The following is a 21,433-nucleotide window of genomic DNA, read 5'->3' on the forward strand; positions in this document are numbered from 1 at the left end:
TTCCTTACCAGCATCTTAGAAACATCTCAAAGAGCCTCATGTGCAATAAATTTATCCTGAATTGCAGTCACGATTCTTATGCAGGCAAAGGCAGCTGTCATTTTGTGCCCAGCAAGAGGCCCCAAAAAAGTAAGAATATCAGCTATTAGTTTTTGATGGTGTTAGTTGAGGGAGACATGTTAACCAGAGCGCAGCGAGTGCTTTACTTTTAATGGTGCCATGGGGTCAATAACATCTAAGTGAACAGAAACAAGCACACAAGGCATTGTTTGGACAGCACTGTTATGTTTTGAGGGTTTTTCTGCTCCACTAGATGCTTTAGATTTTGTACTTTTAGCCTCACAGGTGAGTCTTGCATCTCTGTGATCTCCGGAGTATCTTCACTGGCCCGATGTCTGATAATGCAACGAACAGAAGACCTCTCTCAATTATTTTAACTATTGTAATTTTCCGAATATAATACGCACCCAACTATAATGTGCACTCCGATTTTCATGAACCAAGAGTCAAATTTACCTTATCACTATGTATAATATGCACTTAGACTTTTGCAATACTGCGGTCAAAGTGACCCTTTATTGACAAAAGTAGTGAGCAAACCCAATTAAGCTAAAGGGTTCGTTCCCACCCTAGTTTGCTCCCACAGCTACACAAAATGCATAATACTCAAGTAGACTGAATGAGCCGACAATGTTTATTGATCAATTGAACGTAGCATGTGGCATGCAGACAAGTTTCTCAGGCTAGCAGGGCGAGATTCTCCGTACTAATGTTTTGAGTCAAAAATTTTAACTGTTAACATGGCAGAGAAAAGAGCAAGTCACGCAGCCTTAGAAATAGGAAGAATAGAGAAAAGAAATACCATTGAAATGCAACATTTCTAGTAGGTATGCGTGATCATTCTCAACACGTCCAGCAAAGATGTTCTTGACCGACTGCAAAAAAATTCCCATTTGATATAACTTCTAGATAAATATTTAGGGAAAAATGCATATTATATTTGGAAAATTATGGCACTGAACCCATCCTCTACTCCCACAGGAACTTTCTTCCATCTTTCAGCATCACAATATCAGACTTCAGGTTAGAGTTTTAGCTTATTGAGTGAATTTAATGAATAAAAGCGACTATATATTGACAATATAATACAAATGTACTGTAGGTGCAATATAGACTACCTCTTTCAATGAAAAAGAAAAAATGGCCACATTCTATATACTAAGCTATTCCTTTGTAGACAACTCTTAGATGTGCAGAATTTCTTTTTGTAATCGTTACTAACTGCAGTATTCAACAAGCTGAAGCAATATTTCCCAGAAGGTTTCAACTGCTCTCCTCCTTCCAGCTCGCATCATACTGTAGCTACAACTCATTAAATAACCCCTAAAACAGTTGCCAGGACCTCTCAGCTAGTTTCAAAAGTAAGTAGTGGCCATACATATAACAGTGAGAATCACACTGTGGACCTGATTTTCTACTGCCTATGTGACTTGAGGTACAGATTGGTCATGATCTAACTGAATGGTGGAACAGTTTCAAGGGCTGAATGGTCTACTCCTATTGTTATGTTTCTATGCTGCCTGTTCCTTAGACAGCACGTGTATGTCCTGCTCCTAAGCCCCTGCCAATGTCCCTGCATCCAGGAAACAAAGACCACCCAGGTTTTCTCATCCAATGTTTCTTTTCCCTAGAGGGAGGCATCACAGCCTTTGCTAGGCACTCGTCACTTAATGTGGCTTGGATAAGGAGCTAAGTGGTGGTCTGTATCCATCTGTACAGCTCATAAAAATTACAGATTCTTATTTAAACATTGAAATATGATCATTTGAAAGTGAAATGTAAAATCAAATCTTCATCAAAATTCTCTCCAGCACAAACGTAGCCAAAACATCCTTTTTTGAGAACAGCCTTAAAAACCACAGCCCAACTGTAGAAATATGCAACCTATTCAATTCCCAAATGCTTTCCAGTGACCTTTTTTTGTTGCTGCTGGAAACCGTATATAACTAGATATCAGGTGTGGACAGGATTGGCATCAGCTGTGGGACCATTGCCCTCCTCCCACGGTCAAATAGCCTAGTGGAGTTGCTGTCTAGGTTCAAGTATTAAGAATGTCCACTTGGGTGATGTAGAAGAGAGTGGAGCCCTACTGCAGCATCCAAATTGAGATTTTCAAGAGACATTACCATAAAAAGATATGAAACTACTTAGAACAACAACCCTCTCCTTCCCAATAAGACATGTATTTTGGGTACATTATCCTAGACTCCTTTGAGAGAGTTTTATAACTATAGGGAACAGCCATGAGCTCTGAGAAAACTCTGTGGAATTTCTCCCTGACATTGCCCCTCCACCCACCAGAAAACAAGTGAGCAATAACTTCCAGAACATCAATCGCCATTATAGTCTATTCAAATAGGATTAATTGCATTCCACACATTCCAGATGCATTCCATATATTCCCACACTCTGTAAACTCAGTGTCACTTCCTGGAATCTATGTTCTATCCCTCTAATTATGCATTCTATTATTATAGAGTTTGTGACCTAACAATACTGAAGCCATGGGTATGGTAGTGTAGTGGAGATGCTGCTGCTCTTCTAACCCAGAGGTTATGAGTTCAAATTCCACCATGCCAAGTTATCTACTTGAATTCAATAAATCTGACAATTTGTGGGCTGGTACTAGGGGAAAAAATACGACCATGAAAGCTGCTGAATTGTTGTAAAGCTCAAATGCTCCAATAATACCCTTCAGTGACCTAGACAGGACTCCAGTCTCACACCGAGTGATTGAGTCTTAATGCCGTCTATCAGCTTGGCTCAGTTGGCATCACTCTTGCCTCTGCTTCAGAAGCCCCACTCCATGACTTGAGCAGAAAATCTAAGCCAATACTTCAGTTCACTACTGAGATAGTGCTAGCTTGTCCGATGCAACATTAAAGGACCCCCTGGCCCTTTTTGAAGGAACGGAACAGCAGGGATGTTTTCCCAGTGCCATGGCCAACACTCAATCAACACTACCAAAGATGGAACAATATCAATTACTTCCAATAGAGCTTAAATCAACAGAATCTCCAGTGTGACTTAAAATCATTCTTGGCAGAAAAGAATTGAAACAAAACAAAAAGTGCAGTCCTCTGGCAGGAGAATTGATGTTCCATTCCTAAAAAATGTAACTTTGTGTTAAGTGAATTCTCTGTTCTGCTATGTATTTGCTTAAAATAGCAAGAAAAAGAGACAAGAAAGATAGAAAGAGGGTAGACAGAGAGACTGACAAACAGAAAGGCAGAGATTGAATCATAGAATAGTACAACACAGAAGATGGCCATTTGGCCCATCAAATCTGTGCTGGCTCTCTCAAAGAGAATCCAATTAGTCCCACTCACCTACTCTTTTCTCATATCCCTGCAATTTCTTCTCCTTTATGTATTTACTCAATTCCCTTTTGAAGGTTGCTATTGAATCCATATTCACCACCCTATCAGACAGTGCATTCCAAATTCTAACCACTTGTTGCACTAAAAGAAGTTTTTCCTCATGTCATCACTGGTTCTTTTGCCAATCACCTTGAATCTGTGTCATCTGGTTATCGACCCTTTAGCCACTGGAAACAGTTTGTCTTAATTTACTCTATCTAACCCTTCATGATGTTAATCACCTCCGTAAAATCTTCTCTTAGTCTTCTCTGCTTTAAGGAGAACAACCCAAGCTTCTCCAGTAGATAGATGCAGAGAGGGATGGAGACATACAAAGACACAAAGAGAAATTGAAAAAGAATAGATAGAGAAAAGTGAAGAGGTAATGAGAATGAAAGACAGGTAGAGACACAGAGACAAGGATGGAGACAGATAGTGGCAGACAAAAAGAATCAGAGACAGGTTGAAGGAAGGACATTATTGTGGGGGGTGGGGGTGGTGGGAATAATTGGTCCATGGCATGCAGATGTAACTCGGTATCAATTTTAAATGTGCTTTTTGTATTTATTTTTATAAATTCATTACAAGTTCCTGTGTCCTCATTTACAATGGAAACGGGCTATGTAAACTTGTCACACTGTAATTAAATCCTTTTCCCAATGCTTTAGTGCCTCCAATGGCAGGAGGATGTAATTACAGCAAAACAATTTTTCATAGGCAGATACCATTATAATTGTGAAAGTATAATGGTAAAACCTGACAAGAAGTGTGCACAGATCTAAGGATTTTAATATATTATTAGCAGATGTTGGCAGAGACCACAGTGGTAGTTGGTGTGGGAATTACAAATATAGATTGGTGGTGTATGGATACTCTTTGAAGGGACTTTTTCCTCGCAAATTTTCTTTCCCCTCTCCCTTGCCCTTTGCTTAGGTACAGTTCTAGAGGTACCAGATGCCTTCAATATATTGCCCAGCAGTTGTTATTGAGATGTGAGCCTGATGTTGAGTGTTGGCATCAGTTGGGTCACAGTTGGCGTTACAACCAAACTTGATTCTAACCTCATCTGACACCCAACACGAGTTAAGAATCACTAAACAATACCCTGACCAACTTTCTACTACCTCACCCCGAGGTACTGAGACCAGACATGAAGCCCCCTACTACCAACCACTAGCTACACTTGCTGAACCTCTGCAAGAGTCCTTTTATTTAACAGCTGGTGTTTAATTTATAACCCAACATGGCTTATAAATTAAAAATAATTTTTTAGGGTAATTCTCAGCATGCTGTGAACTGAACAATCTATTTTCTTACAAAAATATTTGCCTAATTTTACTTCAGTGTCCAAAATTATAGAGATCAGTAAGTTGCTGCTTATTGATGAGAGAGAATGCAGATTTTCAGAGCTGCAAAAAGAAGTCCTGTGGCAATGAAAGGATTAAAGTGAAAACCTGGTTACCCAGCCAAGATTCAATTGGGTCACCCTGATATTCTGACACCAGCATTCTCTCATCCCTGCGTTGCAGCCACAAGGCGAATAGGCACTCAACAGCATGAAAGCCGCCCAAGTAGGCTGCTGGTGCCTGTTAATCACACAGTAATTGTAGGTTACATAAGCCACAGAATTGGAGCTGAGCCTATATGTTTTATTAGCACCTAACTTAGCCCTTTAAGGTCACCAGCAGTACCAATGCACTTAAGAAAATTCAACTCGCAACTAGTAGGTATATTGAAAAAATGAGGCCAATTAGGCTTATTCGTGCAAGTTTGGAGTCTGATTGTAGATTTTGGGACCAGCAACAGTTCAATCAAACAGCTAGTCGGCAAATATCTTCAATTCTCTTGTGACTACTACACAAAAGAATGGTTTAAACAAGCAGCCTTAAACTCTCTATAAGGACCAAACACAAAGGGAAATGAAGACCAAAGCCAAATTTGCTTTTGTATTCTCAAAAAAGACAGAAGCAGACAGAGCAACTGAATTTATTAGATATTTCATTGAAAACGCATGCTGAAGGGTCAAGGCCCATAGTGTAGAACAGCATTAAAGTTAATAAGAATGGGAAGAAATTAAGATGATTTAAGGAATAAAGATTGGCTAGCTGGAACAACTACCGTGGAATCTCCCTGCTCAGCATAGTGGGGAAAGTCTTTGCTCGAGTCGCTCTAAACAGGCTCCAGAAGCTGGCCAAGTGCGTCTACCCTGAGGCACAGTGTGGCTTTCGTGCAGAGAGATCGACCGTTGACATGCTGTTCTCCCTTCATCAGATACAGGAGAAATGCCACGAACAACTGATGCCCCTCTACATTGCTTTCATTGATCTCACCAAAGCCTTTGACCTCGTCAGCAGACGTGGTCTCTTCAGACTACTAGAAAAGATTGGATGTCCACCAAAGCTACTAAGTATCACCTCATTCCATGACAATATGAAAGGCACAATTCAACATGGTGGCTCCTCATCAGAGCCCTTTTCTATCCTGAGTGGCGTGAAATAGGGCTGTATTCTCGCACCCACACTTTTTGGGATTTTCCTCTCCCTGCTGCTTTCACATGCGTTCAAGTCCTCTGAAGAAGGAATTTTCCTCCACACAAGATCAGGGGGCAGGTTGTTCAACCTTGCCCTTCAAAGAGCGAAGTCCAAAGTACGGAAAGTCCTCATCAGGGAACTCCTCTTTGCTGACGATGCTGCTTTAACATCTCACACTGAAGAGTGCCTGCAGAGTCTCATCGACAGGTTTGCGGCTGCCTGCAATGAATTTGGCCTAACCATCAGCCTCAAGAAAACGAACATCATGGGGCAGGACGTCAGAAATGCTCCATCCATCAATATTGGCGACCATGCTCTGGAAGTGGTTCAAGAGTTCACCTACCTAGGCTCAACTATCACCAGTAACCTGTCTCTAGATGCAGAAATCAACAAGCGCATGGGAAAGGCTTCCACTGCTATGTCCAGACTGGCCAAGAGAGTGTGGGAAAATGGCGCACTGACACGGAACACAAAAGTCCGAGTGTTTCAAGCCTGTGTCCTCAGTACCTTGCTGTATGGCAGCGAGGCCTGGACAACGTATGTCAGCCAAGAGCGACGTCTCAATTCATTCCATCTTCGCTGCCTCCGGAGAATACTTGGCATCAGGTGGCAGGACCGTATCTCCAACACAGAAGTCCTCGAGGTGGCCAACATCCCCAGCTTATACACACTACTGAGTCAGCGGCGCTTGAGATGGCTTGGCCATGTGAGCCGCATGGAAGATGGCAGGATTCCCAAAGACACATTGTACAGCGAGCTCGCCACTGGTATCAGACCCACCGGCCGTCCATGTCTCCGCTTTAAAGACATCTGCAAACGTGACATGAAGTCCTGTGACATTGATCACAAGTTGTGGGAGTCAGTTGCCAGCGATCGCCAGAGCTGGTGGGCAGCCATAAAGGCGGGGCTAAAGTGTGGCGAGTTGAAGAGACTTAGCAGTTGGCAGGAAAAAAGACAGAGGCGCAAGGGAAGAGCCAACAGTGTAACAGCCCCGACAAACAAATTTTTCTGCAGCACCTTTGGAAGAGCCTGTCACTCTAGAATTGGCCTTTATAGCCACACTAGGCGCTGCTTCACAAACCACTGACCACCTCCAGGCGCTTACCCATTGTCTCTCGAGATAAGGAGGCCAAAGATTGAGTGTCAAGTTTGGGTTTGGAAAGCCTCTTGATTATAGAAGAAATGGGAGTTTTCAAATTCTGGAAAACAATGGGCTGAATTTTCCCGGGTGGGTCATGATGCTGATGCCGGCCTCCATTCCAGGCCAGGAACCTGGAAGTGGCTGTGGCGGGATGTCGGATGCAGTTTTCCTGGAAGCGGCTGATTAAAAGGCTGCCTATGGGAGCCCTGTCCAATTAGGGATGGCGGCAGGATCCCAGCATCAGGAAGTCCATTCAGTGCGGCCCGTGGGTAGGGACACCAGTGACCTTCACAGTGTTGGCGCTGCTGAGGGGCTGGCAGTAAGAGGCTGGCAGTAGGGGTGGCAGTAGCACCATGGAGGTACCTTCAGTAGGAAGACAGTGGTTGCCATTGCAGCAAGAGCTACATTAGTGGAGACATCAGGCTTCATGAAGTGGCTGCAATGGCATGCCTTCTACTTGGGGAGACATAAGTACTGCGATTGAATGCTGGCAACTTAATAAAAGGCCTCACATAGTTCATGGTTTAGACCTCCCACAGTGAAGCCACCTCTCCTCAATTTCTGGGCTCCTGATACAGCAGGGAGGCCCATGCGCCATTGGCAAAATTGCAATCTATTTCCACAATTTGGGCAGCACAGTGGCGCAGTGGTTAGCACCGCAGCCTCACATCTCCAGCGACCTGGGTTCGGTTCTGGGTACTGCCTATGCAGAGTTTGCAAGTTCTCCTTGTGACCGCGTGGGTTTCTGCCGGGTGCTCTGGTTTCCTCTCACAGCCAAAGGCTTGCAGGTTGATAGGTAAACTGGCCATTGTAAATTGCCCCTAGTGTAGGTAGGTGGTAGGAGAATGGTGGGGATGTGGTAGGGAATATGGGATTAATGTAGGATTAATATAAATGGGTGGTTGTTGGTTGGCACAGACTCGGTGGGCCAAAGGGCCTGTTTCAGTGCTGTATCTCTAAACTAAACTAAAATAGGGGCTAATTGCCCTATTTAGTGCCCTAATTGGCTACCTGTTGCTGCTGGGTGGGTAGCCGTTGTTGCTGAGAGCCTGCATCATGGAGGCGGGAACATGTCGCGGAGTGGCCCAACGTGAATCAATCACATCTTTTCTTGCAACCTGCCCGCAGGGCTGGGATAATTCAGCCCAAATGAGTTAGAGCCGGACGCCGAGGGAATTCAAGACACAAGAGTCAGATTTGACCATGCACAGCTGAGGGATCAGTGCAAGTGGAAAGCATAATGAATGACTTGCTCCAGATCACAGCAAGAACAGGCATCAGTGTAGGGAGGAAGAGAACTTGAAGAAGGATGGATGAAGGAATGTTCCGCATATCATAAGATGAAGATAATTCAGTTTTATACAAACCAGCCCAGATTTTCAACTGTAAGTATTTTCAATAAACACAGCCCACCCTTGCACCTCCAGAACCTAATCCTAGGTACCAGTTTAGTCATGTCTTGCTGTATCTATTTTAATAGAGCAACAAGAGTGCACACAGTACTCAGGTGTGACCTGACAATGCCGTATACAAATTTAGCATCATTTCCTGAGACCTATGTTGTCACCCTCCAGTAAAGGACCATACACCCATTATTTGTTTGGTCCCATTACGGCAGCAGCACTATGTCGGAATGGTTACTGTTACCTCTGGATCTCTCTGCTGCTTTGTGTCATATACACTGCTATTGTTTAATTTATATTTCAGTGGAATTTTGTCACAATTTTGTGACTGCATATTAAATGACATTTGCCCCTCGTCAACCCAACTTCCAAATCTATAAAAGTTACTCAGCATTTTGCCCACTTGTGATTTGCAAAACCCTCCATGTCAACTGTAAATAATGTGTTAACGTATATTTGTTCATGTCATCACTTTCAAATATTTTATGTACTTTGCCAGCAGCAATAGCCCTCACAGTTCTCCCTGAGGAATCCTACTAGTTCTTTTATCGGTACTATCATTATAAAAATCTCCAGCCTGAAACTGTGCCTTCAGCTGAAACTTAAATCACCACTCTTAATACGTGGTAACAGCTGTAGAGTAAGGAAGAGAGGACAAGTCAAAAACCTTGGTGGCAAAGAGTGAGCTTTCCAAAATCCAAATAAATTCTATCAGTTTTTTCATTCCAGTAATGCATCTCCCCAGTTACCTATTCCAAATATCTTCATTGGTAATCATGGTGGGAAGTCAGGACAAGAAGTTTTGGGTGGGAACTCTGCCAAGGTAATGTGAAACAACTTGACATGCTGTTGAGCACAAATGACACAATCCAATACATCTGATGAGTTGTTGCATAAAGCGTGTTCTTGAACAATGGCACATAGGAACAGGAGTAGGCCATTTAGTCCCTTGAGCCTTTTCTGCCATTCAATGAAATTATGGCTGATCTGCAACCAAACTTCATATGCCGACCCTTGACTTAAAATCAGAAAAATCAGTTTCATCAAAAGTTGACTAGGTAATTGATTTCGAAGATATTAAGCATTAAATTCTTGGACTTTGTTTACAGTATCTATTCATGCCTTCAATGGAGATCAAGCTAAATTGTCTAATTAATTTCAAATAGCCAAGTGAGCTCTTCCTATGAGTAACGAGCCCATACAGATCAGGAAGGGCAGAGACGTGGGGCGGAATTTTCATTTCAGGGATGGGAACCAGGACCGTTCATGGGTCCCACCTCCCTGGAGGGGAAACAGTCACTCTTTGGGGTTTTCACAGAGGCATCCTCTTAATTGACATGGAGGCAGGCTCCCTGTCCAATTAAAGGTGGTGGGTGGGCTCTACAAGCTGGACGGCCAATCAGAGGCCATCCAGCTTGCGAGGAGCAGCAGGCTGCAGTAAGGGGTAAGTAACTGAGAAAGTGCTGCAACATGGAAGCACCCTCTCACCAACTTTTTTAACTCTTTAAATAAAAAACAGATTCACTATTGGTGAAGGTGGAATTCCCTCTACAGAGCGGCCTTTGACTGCACCCACACCCTCATGGTGGCGGGTAGCCCTGCCATCCCTGAACCTGCTGTGGCAAAAATGGCCGATACCAGGAACGGGGTCCTGAAACAGACACGCAGGCTGGCACCGGTATTCTTGTGCACCGTCTGACTCCGTTCCCGACCACGGCAGAGCTCGAAAATTAAGCCTGCGATCTCTAGTCAGTTCCAATTTAGCTGATCAGCTGGGAGGGAATGGGGATGCAGTATGGGCACTACAATTGGTCTTGGCACTAAGTGTCCAAGAGAAGAAAATCAGATCATTTTTCTGCTAATTTTGACCCCTGCTAAAAGGGGATGTGTGGTAGAGTGAGGTGAGGACAGGACTGAGTTTGGCTGTGATCGCCTGCAATTGACTAACCTGTTGACATTCACTGTCAAGGCTCAGACATAAATAATGGCCACTTGAGCCAGGTACCAGAAGTTGCCTGACTGTCAAAGCACAGAGGCAACACATACAGGGAGGAAAGAAAATTTTTGAGAAAAAATTGGGCACTCAATAACATAAAGTCCCAACCTTCCCTTGCTCCACTCCACCTGAGCCATGCTAGAGCCTTGGATTATTGGTGGCCAGAGGAAGCGACTGCTGCTGAAGTAAAAGTCCTGGCTGCTGGAGCCCTGAAATAACTATGGCAACAGTATAAACCCTTGCCACAAATAGCCTTAAAAAATGTGGAATAATTAAAAGCTTATTAAGACTATCGTAATTTGCTATCTGCTTTGAAAGGATGTGTTTTGTATCAAATTTGAGAACAGCTGCTTCCTCTTGCAGTTCAAAAATACTGATATAAATTCAGTCCAGGTCTCATGTTAGTGGAAGTAGATATCAGCTGTGTTAATGAGAGGCCTGCAGGTGATGACAGCACTGCGTTAGTGGGGGGTTGGTGGAATGAGTAACAGATGCTATACGGAGAGGGAGGGATGAGGAGAGGGGCTTTATAAATGCAGCATTTCAAATCAATATTTCAACACTATGGCCATGGAGCAAACAATTGTTTTTTCTCTCAGAGCAATGCCAGGCGACCAGAACCAATTAAACAACCTCCAATTCCCTGACACAATACAATATTCAAAAAGGGAGAGAGACAGAAAGCAGGAAACAATAGGCCAGTTAGCTTAACATTTGTCATAGGGAAAATGTTAGAAGCTATTATTAAAGACATTATAGCAGGGCACTTAGAAAAATTCAAGGTAATCAGGCAGAGTCAACATGGTTTTGTGAAAGGGAAATCATGTTTAACCAATTTATTGGAGTTCTTTGAGGGAGTTACATGTGCTGTGGATAAAGGGCAACCGGTGGATATACTGTACTTAGATTTCCAGAAGGCATTTGATAAGGTGCCACATCAAAGGTTATTATGGAAAATAAAAGCTCATGGTGTAGGAAGTAACATATTGGCATGGACAGAAGATTGGCAAGTTAACAGGAAATGGAGAGTAGGCATAAATGGGTCATTTTCTGGTTGGCAAGATGTAATGAGTGATGTGCCACAGGGGTCAGTGCTAGGGCCTCAACTTTTTACAATTTATATAAATGACTTGCATGATGGGACCGAAGGTACAGTTGCTAAATTTGCTGATGACACAAAAATAGGTAGGAAAGTAAGTTGTGAAGAGGACATTAGGAGGCTGCAAAGGGATATAGATGGGTTAAGTGAGTGGGCAAATGGAGTATAATGTGGGAAAATGTGCAATTGTCCATTTTGGCAGAAGAATAAAAAAGAAGCATATTATCTAAATGGAGAGAGATATTGCAGAGCTCTGAGATGCAGAGGGATCTGGGTGTCATTGTGCATGAATCGCAAAAGCTTAGTATGCAGGTTCAACAAGTAATTAGGAAAGCTAATAGAATGTTATCGTTTATTGCAAGGGGAATTGAACACAAAAGTAGGGAAGTTATGTTTCCCCTTGTGGCAGAATCTAGAACTAGGGGGTCAATATTTATTATAAGGGGTCATCCACTCAAAACAGAGATGAAGAGAATTTTTTTCTCTCAGAGGGTTGTGAGTCTTTGGAACTCTCTTCCTCAAAAGGCGGTGGAAGCAAAGTCTTAAAATATTTTTAAGGCAGAGGTAGGTAGATTATTGATAAGCAAAGGGGTGAAAGGTCATTGGGGGTAGGCAGGAATGTGGAGTTGAGGTTACAATCAGATCAGCCATGATCTTATTGAATGGCAGGGCAGGCTCGAGAGGCCAAGTGGCCTACTCCTGCTCCAAATTTGTATGTTCGGACACAACAGCTTGCATTTATATTCGCACCTTTAACATAGCAAAAATTCCCAAGGCATGTCATAGGACTGTTTTCGAACAAAATTTGACACTGAGCCACATAAGGAGATATTAGAGCAGATGGCTGTGCTGTACTATTCTATGTTCTATGTTCTATGGGCCAAAGAGGTAGGTTTTAAGGAGTGTCCTCAAGGAGGAAAGAGAGGTAGTGAGTCAGAGAGGTTTAGGGAGGGAATTCCAGAGCTTTTGACCTCAGCAGCTAAAGGCATGGCTGCCAATGGAGGAGTGGTTATAATCAGGGAAGTGCAAGAATTCAAAATTGTTAGGAGTGCAGATTATCTTGGAGGGTTGTTGGACTGGAGAAGGTTACAGAGATCGGGAGGGGCAAGGCCACAGAGGGATTTGAAAACAAGGATGAGAATTTTAAAATCAAGGTGTTACCAGACCAGGAGCCAATTTAGATCAGCGAGCACAGGGGTAATGGGTGAATAGGACTCGGAGCAAGTTAGGTAGGGTACAGGGAACCGAGTTTTGGATGAACTTCAGTTTATGTAGGGTAGACGATGGGATGCTGGCCAGGAGAGCAGTGGAATAGTCGAGTCTGGAGGTAGCAAAGGCATGGATGAGGGTTTCAGCGGCAGATGAGCTGAGGCAGATATTAGGACAGGTGTTAAAGGAGGAGAAAGAGGTAGAGAAGCAGAGAGTTTAATGAGGGAACTCCAAACTGTAGAGCTTAAATGGCTGAAGGCACAGCATCAATGGTGGAGAAAAGAAAATCAGGGATATGCAAGAGACCAGACATCAAGATTAGAGCTGCAGCCAATGCCAAGCACCAGTGCTCTTACTGAAGTGTGCTTTGAAGCAAAGACGTTAGTTTCATGCTGCTACCTCCCTGATCCATGGAGCAGTCTTCTTCCTTCTTCACAAGAAGCTGATAGGAACATAGGAACTGGAGGAGGCCATTCAGCTCCTCAAGTCTCTTCCACCATTTAGTGTGATCATGGTTGATCTGTATCCTAGCTCCATCCACCCACCTTGGCTCCATATGCCTTAATAAGCTTGGCCAGCAAAAATCTATAGATCTTAGATTTAAAATGATTAATTGAGCTCACAGCTACCACTTTTTGTGAGAGTTCCACACGTCTGTCGCCCCTAGAGTGAAGAAATGTTTCCTAACTTCTTTCCTGGCTCTGATTTTAAGGTTACGTTCTCTTGCCCTAGACTCCTCCACCAGTGGAAAAAGTTTCTATCTATTCTGTAAATTTCTTTCAAGGTCCTAAAAAAAACCTCAATCAAATCACCCCTTAACCTTCCATATTCTAGGGAATGCAAGCCTAGTTTATTTAATCTCTCATAATTTAAACCTTTAAGTCCTGGGAACAATCTGGTGAAACTCCTTCCAAGGCCAATATATTCTTTTAAAGGTGTAGTGCCCAGAACTTTACATAGTAGTCCAAATGTGGTCTAACCAGGGCTTATGTATCTCTAGCAAAACTTCCTCCCTTTTATATTCCAGCCCTGTAAAGATAAAGGCTAATATTCAGTTATCCTTTTTGATTATTTTTTGTACCCTGATCTGTGTATGTGGACCTCTAAGTCTCTTTGGACATCCACTGTTCCCACCTTTTCACCATTTAAAAAATACTCAGATCTATCAGAAAGGATGGCCTTGCACTTAACCTGCACTGAAATCCATCTGCTGCAGGTTTTCCCACTCAATTAATCTATCAATGTCGCTCAATGTAATTTTAGTACATTACTTAGTATGCTACCGCTCTTTGTATCTTCGGCAAACTTGCATGGATGCTGCGGTATAGTTCCATGGGCACTGGTACCTCACTCAAATAACAACAATTACGTGTACCTCACTCAAATAACAACAGCAGAAGGGCGTCCCAGTAATGACTGCAGATCTTTGGTGGAGGTGGTCATTCTTCACAGGTGATGGTAGATAGTGAGTTGTCACACTTCTTCACCATTGGAGCATCACAGCTGAGCCCAAACCTCTCTTCATCCAATGTGCAAAAATTCACATCTTCCAGCAGGGGCCACTGCCAGCAACGGCATCCCTGCTGTAATGAAAAACACAGATAACAGCCCAGGTCTCAGCATTAACAAGGTATTTGGAAGACGGTGGGGGGGGGGGGGGGGCTCAAAAATTAAATTATAACATGCAAATAAAAAATATGGAGGAGGTCCACCAGCAGCCTCCAACCTATAGCTAATGAGTAAATATACCATATAGTAGGATATGAAGTCAGTTAGACAAAAAGATCCTTGGTTGGATCACCAGTTTGTCCAGAGTTACCTGACCTAATCTCAATCAGGTCAGCAGTTGAGGTGCTCCAACTGGCCTTGGCATCCCTTGGCTAGAGAATAGTAAGCAACAAGCCAGGACTTCTGCTCCCAATTGCTATCCAATAACCTCTTCTGAAAAATGCGTGTTTGGTTGTCAGGTGAGGACAAGGACCTTATCTCTGATACCCTCCATGAATAAATAGTCTTCCAAAGCTCACCCTTTAGGTTTATCAAGGAAGATGGGCACAAAGGTGAGGTATCAAAGGGTTACTGGGCTTCCAGTAAGGAATTGGAAGGGGAAGGGGAGAAACTGGGTGGGGAGGGGATTAATAGACACAAAACAAGGGCAAAGTCCAGAAATATTTTTCTATTATCCTAACTACCTAAACACAATGCTGTTAGTTGTTTAATAATGGTGCAACTTTGATTTTCATTCAAACAAATTTTCAAAGCAATTTAGTGTAAATGGAGCATCAATTCTGCCTACAGCAGAGAAGAAAAAAAATGTATCCTGTAATTAGAATCTCCTGACGCTTAAAGAGCTTTGGACTTTGGGACATGCAATTGGATTGAAGCCAGTGGGAGGTCAAAATCTTATTAAAAGTTAAAAGACGTTTAATTCCCTTCACATGTAATCCTTTTCTAACCTACTGGCATCAGTCCTTTTCAAGAAAGACAGTCTGGCTTTTATGTTGCATTATTAGGTCATTAGGGCAAGAACATGAGAGGTTGCTTTTCCGTCAAAGTCCTGAGCTCATGTTCAAGACCTGCCAGATACCCAGACTTGTTTGAGTCACATGAGTTTTGTCAGATCTTGAATAATATGTTTGCCACAGTGCCACAAAGCATTCTATTTCGAGAAGGAGAACAGCAGATCCCAACAAATCCCTGTTTGAACTGTACTGGCTGTAGCCTTGTAGCACTGACCTTTCTCAAAGCAACATCCTTCTCAACTCGCTGAGGGGGAGTGCCAGTTACCCTGGAACAGGGAAGGTTTTCTCTGCCAGAATCTGAGTTGAAGCAGTGGCTTGGTCTTCAGTTAGTTGTCTTTGCCTTAATGTTCTTAAACATTCATTCCCTCCACCACTGGCATGCCATGGCTGCAGTGTCTACAAGATGGAGTTTAGAAGAATAAGAGGCGACGTGATTGAAACATATAAGATTCTGAGGGGTCTTATCAGGGTGAATGTGGAATGGATGTTTCCTCTTGTGGGAGAATCTAGAACTAGGGGTCATTGTTTAAAAATAAAGGGCCACCCATTTAAGACAGAGAGGAGGAGAATTTTTTTCTCTGAGGGTCATGAGTCTTTGGAACTCTCTTCCTCAAAAGGAGGTGGAAACAGAGCCTTTGAATATTTTTAAGGCAGAGGTAGATAGATTCTTGACAAGCAAGGAGGTGAAAGGTTATCGGGATAGGCAGGAATGTGGAGTTGAGGTTACAATCAGATCAGCCATGATCTTGTTGAATGGCGGAGCAGGCTCTAGGGGCCTACTCCTGCTCCTAATTCGTATATTTGTATGTATGTATGCACTGTAGCAACTCAGTAAGGCTTCTTTGACAGCACCTCCCTAACCCGTGACCTCTACTGCCTAGAAGGACATTGGCAGCAGGTGTATGGGAACACCACCATCTCCTAGGTCCCCTCCAAGCCACACAGCATTCTGACCTGGACATCGACACTGTGTCAAAATCCTGGAACTCCCTACCAAACAACACTGTGGCAGCATCTCACCACATGGACTGCAGTGCTTCAAGACATCAGTGCTGAGCTCACCACCACTTTGTCATGGGCAACTAGGGATGGGGAATGGCCTTGCTAGTGATGCCCACACCCCATGAATGAATTAAAAGAAATCTCCTTACCCTCTGGCGATCTGCCTGAGGTAGATCCTTGATCTCAGTGAACACCATTATTACGGCTCTGATACTCAATCAATACCTCTAATGATAGTCTAGGAGACTGTCACATCTTGCTGTGTTGACCTTCTTTCAGTGCGCACAACTTTATGCTCCTAGACAGCTACTGGCAATATCATGCATCCAATGGGTGAAACTCTTTGGGCTGTGAGTGTGCAATTTTGCAATATGTGCTCCCAGCAAAGGCCAGCAGAGGTAGTTTCCAACAGCCTCTTCCTTCTTTTCAAGTATGTCACTATCCTTACATAGAATAAAATCAAGCATTGGAAAAGAAAGAAGGATTTGCACTTGTATAGCTCCTTTGACAATCTCAGGATTCCCTGCAGCGCTTTATAACCAAATGAAGTAAAGTGCAGTCACAATTGTAATGTAGGAAACGCAGCAGCCAATTTGCACTCAGCAAGCTCCCACAAACAGTGAAGAGATAATGATATTGCAGCAATGCAGTAGTGATGTTGGTTGAAGGATAAATATTGGCTAGGACACTGGGAAGAACTCCCCTGTTCTTCTTTAAAATAGTGCCGTGGGATCTTTAACGTCCACTTGAGAGGGGCCTCACTTTGATGACTCATCTGAAACTCAGAACCTCTGACAGTGCAGCACTCCCTCAGTACTGCACTGGAGTGCCAGCCTGGATTTTGTGCTTAGAGTGGAACTTGAACCCACAACCTTCTGACTCAGGGGGGAGAGTGCTAAATAGCTGACACACAATACTTCAGACAGGATCTCTATAAGGGTTGAGACAATTAGGAAAGTGACTTCCGCAACATACATGACAAATATAGATTGACTTAGAAGTGTATAACGACTGCGAGTGAAAATGTTGAGAAGATCTCCCATTCTATGGAGCACATGAAAAAATAAAGAGGGTTCAGGATCAGTAGCAAGAGAGGTTTCCTGAATGGCTTAGTCAGGAAATGCACTAGTAGTGTGGTACTAAGCTGTACAGACCAGAAGATCCCCGCTTTGATCCCTGGTCTGTGCTGAATTAACTGATCCCAGCCAGGGCAGCAGTCTTTAGTGATGCTGGGCTTGGCAGGATAAATATTGGCCACTTCTGATTGCTGTTTGGTCACACCTGCTGTAAGGTGCTCATTAATGGCCATGGCTGTGATGCCTGTTACAGTAGAACAGCCTGCCGACACTCAAAAAAAGAGGGGAAAAACGGAACATTCTTGACGTGATAACTTTCTGTTGCAGTGAAAAATTTTAATGGAAATACTTTACTTTCCAGACTTCCCTGTGAAGCTAGGTCCAGCTCCTGCCTCTGAACTGAATGAATTCTGATTCATGACTCTAGTCACTACAAAAATATTTTGGTGATTTGGTTCCAAATCTTTTGCCAGAAAAACTGTTACTAATTGGTGCTGAGTGATTGAGATACCCTACAGAAAAGCAACGTCTATACAAAACACAAGTCTCTGAAACCTATGTAATTAAAACACTATAAATACTCTGCAGATATACTGGAACATATCAGTGAGTGGAACCAGTCCCGTGCCATTTGGATACAAATTACAGCCTTACTGTTCAATGTCTCTCATTTTGATTTATCAGCTATTTCTGATGGCCTAGTTGGCAACTGGCATGTTCTGGTCTCAGTTCATAGCACTCTCTTCTAAGTCTTGGGGTGTTATGATTTCAAGGTTTGCTCTGAGACTTAAGTGTATAATCTAGGCCAACAGTCCAGTGCAGTACTGAGGGAATAACTACTTTTTGCATGAAAAGTTTAACCAAGTTCTCATCTGTTAAAACAGTATTTAAAATAGGGGAGGCAGCATACCCAATATCCTAGCCTAAATTCCTCTCTCAATCAACACCATCAAAAAAGATGAACTGGTTATTTATTTAATTGCTGACTATGGGATATTGCTGCACAGAAAATGGCTACATTATAGTCTCTACAGCTCAAAGTAATTCACTGTGTGAAATGCTTTGCAAAGTTTCTGAGAGATGTGGTAAAGTGCGATATATAAACCACTCTTTCAGTGTAGAACTAAGTCATAGAGATCTGACGGTCTCAACTGGTCGTACTCTCACTTCTGAGACCAAAGAATGTAACTTCACACCCACTACAAATCTAGGCTAACACTTCTGTTCAGTATTCAGGATTTGCCGCAGTGCCTACTTTCAAGTGAGAAGCCCCATCTAATACTCTGGTGGACATAAAGTTTGAAAAAGGACAGCATACTATGTTCGCTGCTCACGATGTAGTCTCCTCTACATTGGGGAGACCACAGACTAGTTGACCTCTTTGCAGAACACCTCTGTTCAGTCTGCAAGTGTGACCCCGAGCTTCCAGCCGCTGGAATTCTCCCACTTTGACCTTGGCCTGCTGCAGCAATCCAATGAAGCTCAATGCAAGCTTGAGGAACAGCACCTTACCTTTCAATTGGGCACTTTATAGTCTTCTGGACTTAACACTAAGTTGAACTATTTAAGATCACAACCTCTGCCCTCATTTTGTTTCATATTTCTTTGCTGGTTTGTTATTTTTCCTCTCATTTCTCTCCTGTTTCCTTGGCTTTGCTTTCGAATGGCAGCTATTCAGGATCCTGCCATTCACACCTCCTGTAGACACATCTTTGGTTTCTTTACTTGTCCCATTACCACTCCCTGTGGCCTTGCATCATGAAACCTTTTCTCATTTAATCTCACCTGCTCTCCACCCTATCACAGACCTTCCCGTTTGTTCTTCTTCCCACTCTCTCCCCTTTTACTTGCTCAAAAACTATTACCTTTCTAATTTTTCCCAGTTCTGATGAAAGTTCACACCCCTGAAACATTAACTCCATTTCTCTCTACACAGATGATGCCAAACCTGCGGAGTATTTCCAGCATGTTTTGTTTTTACTTTATATCATTGAATAAAGATAGATTGGGCTTGGTTCTAATGTCACATACAGTCAATAAGCACTAAAATAAAAGCAAAATACTGCGGATGCTGGAAATCTGAAATAAAAACAGAAAGCTGTGATGAAAGCTCACAGACCTAAAACATTAACTCTGCTTCTCTCTCCACAAATGCTGCCAGACCTGATGAGTATTTCCAGCACTTTCTGTTTTTATTACTGTCAATCAGCCTTCTGTTTAGGATACAATTTGAAGGTGAGGTACCAGAATGCTGCTGGTGCCTTTGGAACCATGTCCCAGCAAGAGTTAGACCTTCTGGACAGGAGGAGAGAACACTGCAGAAAAGATCCAGTTATAAACACAATTCTTTGATGGGAAGGATTATGACCTAACGTATTTTAGTTCAAATACACCGTACCATGGAATGGTTGGACGTGCCCATGTAATGAGTCACCATTGAAAGGCATTTCCTTACATAAAGGAAAATTGTAAAACCTTAAGAAAAAGACAAGCACTAGTCAAGACCATTTGACTATCTTGTCTCCCTAGTTTCAAAGTCACTTGCCTAGCAACCATTTAAATTTTGAACTCCTCCAGTATCTTTGTCTCTATTACCAACCTGGATACTTACCACCATTTTAATTCATTTTTTATAAAGCTACTTCAATCCAATTTAAATTTATGCCCTCTTGTCTTACTGGCAAGATGTATCTTTAAATAATATTCTGGGCTCACCTCATCAACACCATTTATTGTGATATACACATTGATGTGATCACCCCTTAACCTTCTTCACTCTGGAGAATAGAGTCTGTGATTCTCTCATATTTCCTCAGAGTTCAACACCTTTCTGCTTGGGATCATTCTTGTTGCTTTTCTGTGCACCTGTTGCAACATATGTTGCTTTTGAAGTGTCACTGAAGGCTGTTCTTGTGTGTCACATTGAGAACACCGGAGAGCAGGCTGCACCAGAAGCTGGAGACACTGTAAGTGCTATGTAATGTGGGAGGAAAGAGTGACACAAAAATATTACAGTTCAGATAAAAAGGAGTTTTGTTTTCACTAAAAAATACACTAATAAGGCCAATTTGGCAAAACTAACATTCCATTACCCCTATGCTCGCTGACCTACATTGGACCCTGGTCCCCAAACGCCTTAATTTTAAAATTCTCATCCTCATGTTCAAATCCCTCCAATGGCCTCACCCCTCCCTATATCCAGTAACCTCCTCCAGTCCTCCAAGAACACTGTGTTTTTCCAATTCTGGTCTCTTGTGCATCCTCCATTTCCTTCACCCTGACATTGGCAGCTGTGCCTTCAGCTGTCTCAGTCCTAATTGTTAAATTACAGAAAGCTTGTAGTGGAAGGATGATGCTGGAGCCTATCTTTACTCAGTTTCACATTTATTGAGCAGAGTAAAAGGATTACAAACATATAGCTCCTCACTCAAAAAACCTCCACCAGTGTCAGTAAGTGTCAACTGATAAATGCTCAAGTAAGACCCCAATTTATACCCTCCACCTGCATATAATTAAACTATTGATACACAATTAACAGATTAACACTAATCTTTGGAATTCCCTCCCTAAACCTCTCCACCCTCCTTTAAGGCATTTCTCAACACCTACCCGTTTGACAAAGCTTTGGTTAGGTGTCCTAATATCTCATTATGGGGCTTGGTGTCAAATTTTGTCTGATAATGTTCCTGTGAAACGCCTTGGGAAATTTTACTATGTTAGAGGGGATATATAATTGCAAGCTGTTGTTGAAGGAGCATGCATTAAACAAAATATTTCAAAAAGCTTTAACTAAAAGGTTGTCGGGGATGTGCTAATTAATCTAGATTAGTTAATAAAGGTCCGTACAAGAACATGTATTCATATGGTGCCCTTGAGGTGGAAAAATATTTCAGGTGAGTAGGAGAGCTTTGAGGAAAGAAACAGACACTGAGCCAAAAAAGAGGAGCTTGGTCAAAGAGATGGGTTTTAAAGTAGGAGAGGGAGCTGAAGATGCAGAGGATTTAAAGAGAGAATAGCGAGAGACAGATTTAGGCA

This window comes from Heterodontus francisci, chromosome 35, assembly GCF_036365525.1.
Source record: "Heterodontus francisci isolate sHetFra1 chromosome 35, sHetFra1.hap1, whole genome shotgun sequence".
In the NCBI taxonomy this organism is placed as follows: domain Eukaryota; kingdom Metazoa; phylum Chordata; class Chondrichthyes; order Heterodontiformes; family Heterodontidae; genus Heterodontus; species Heterodontus francisci.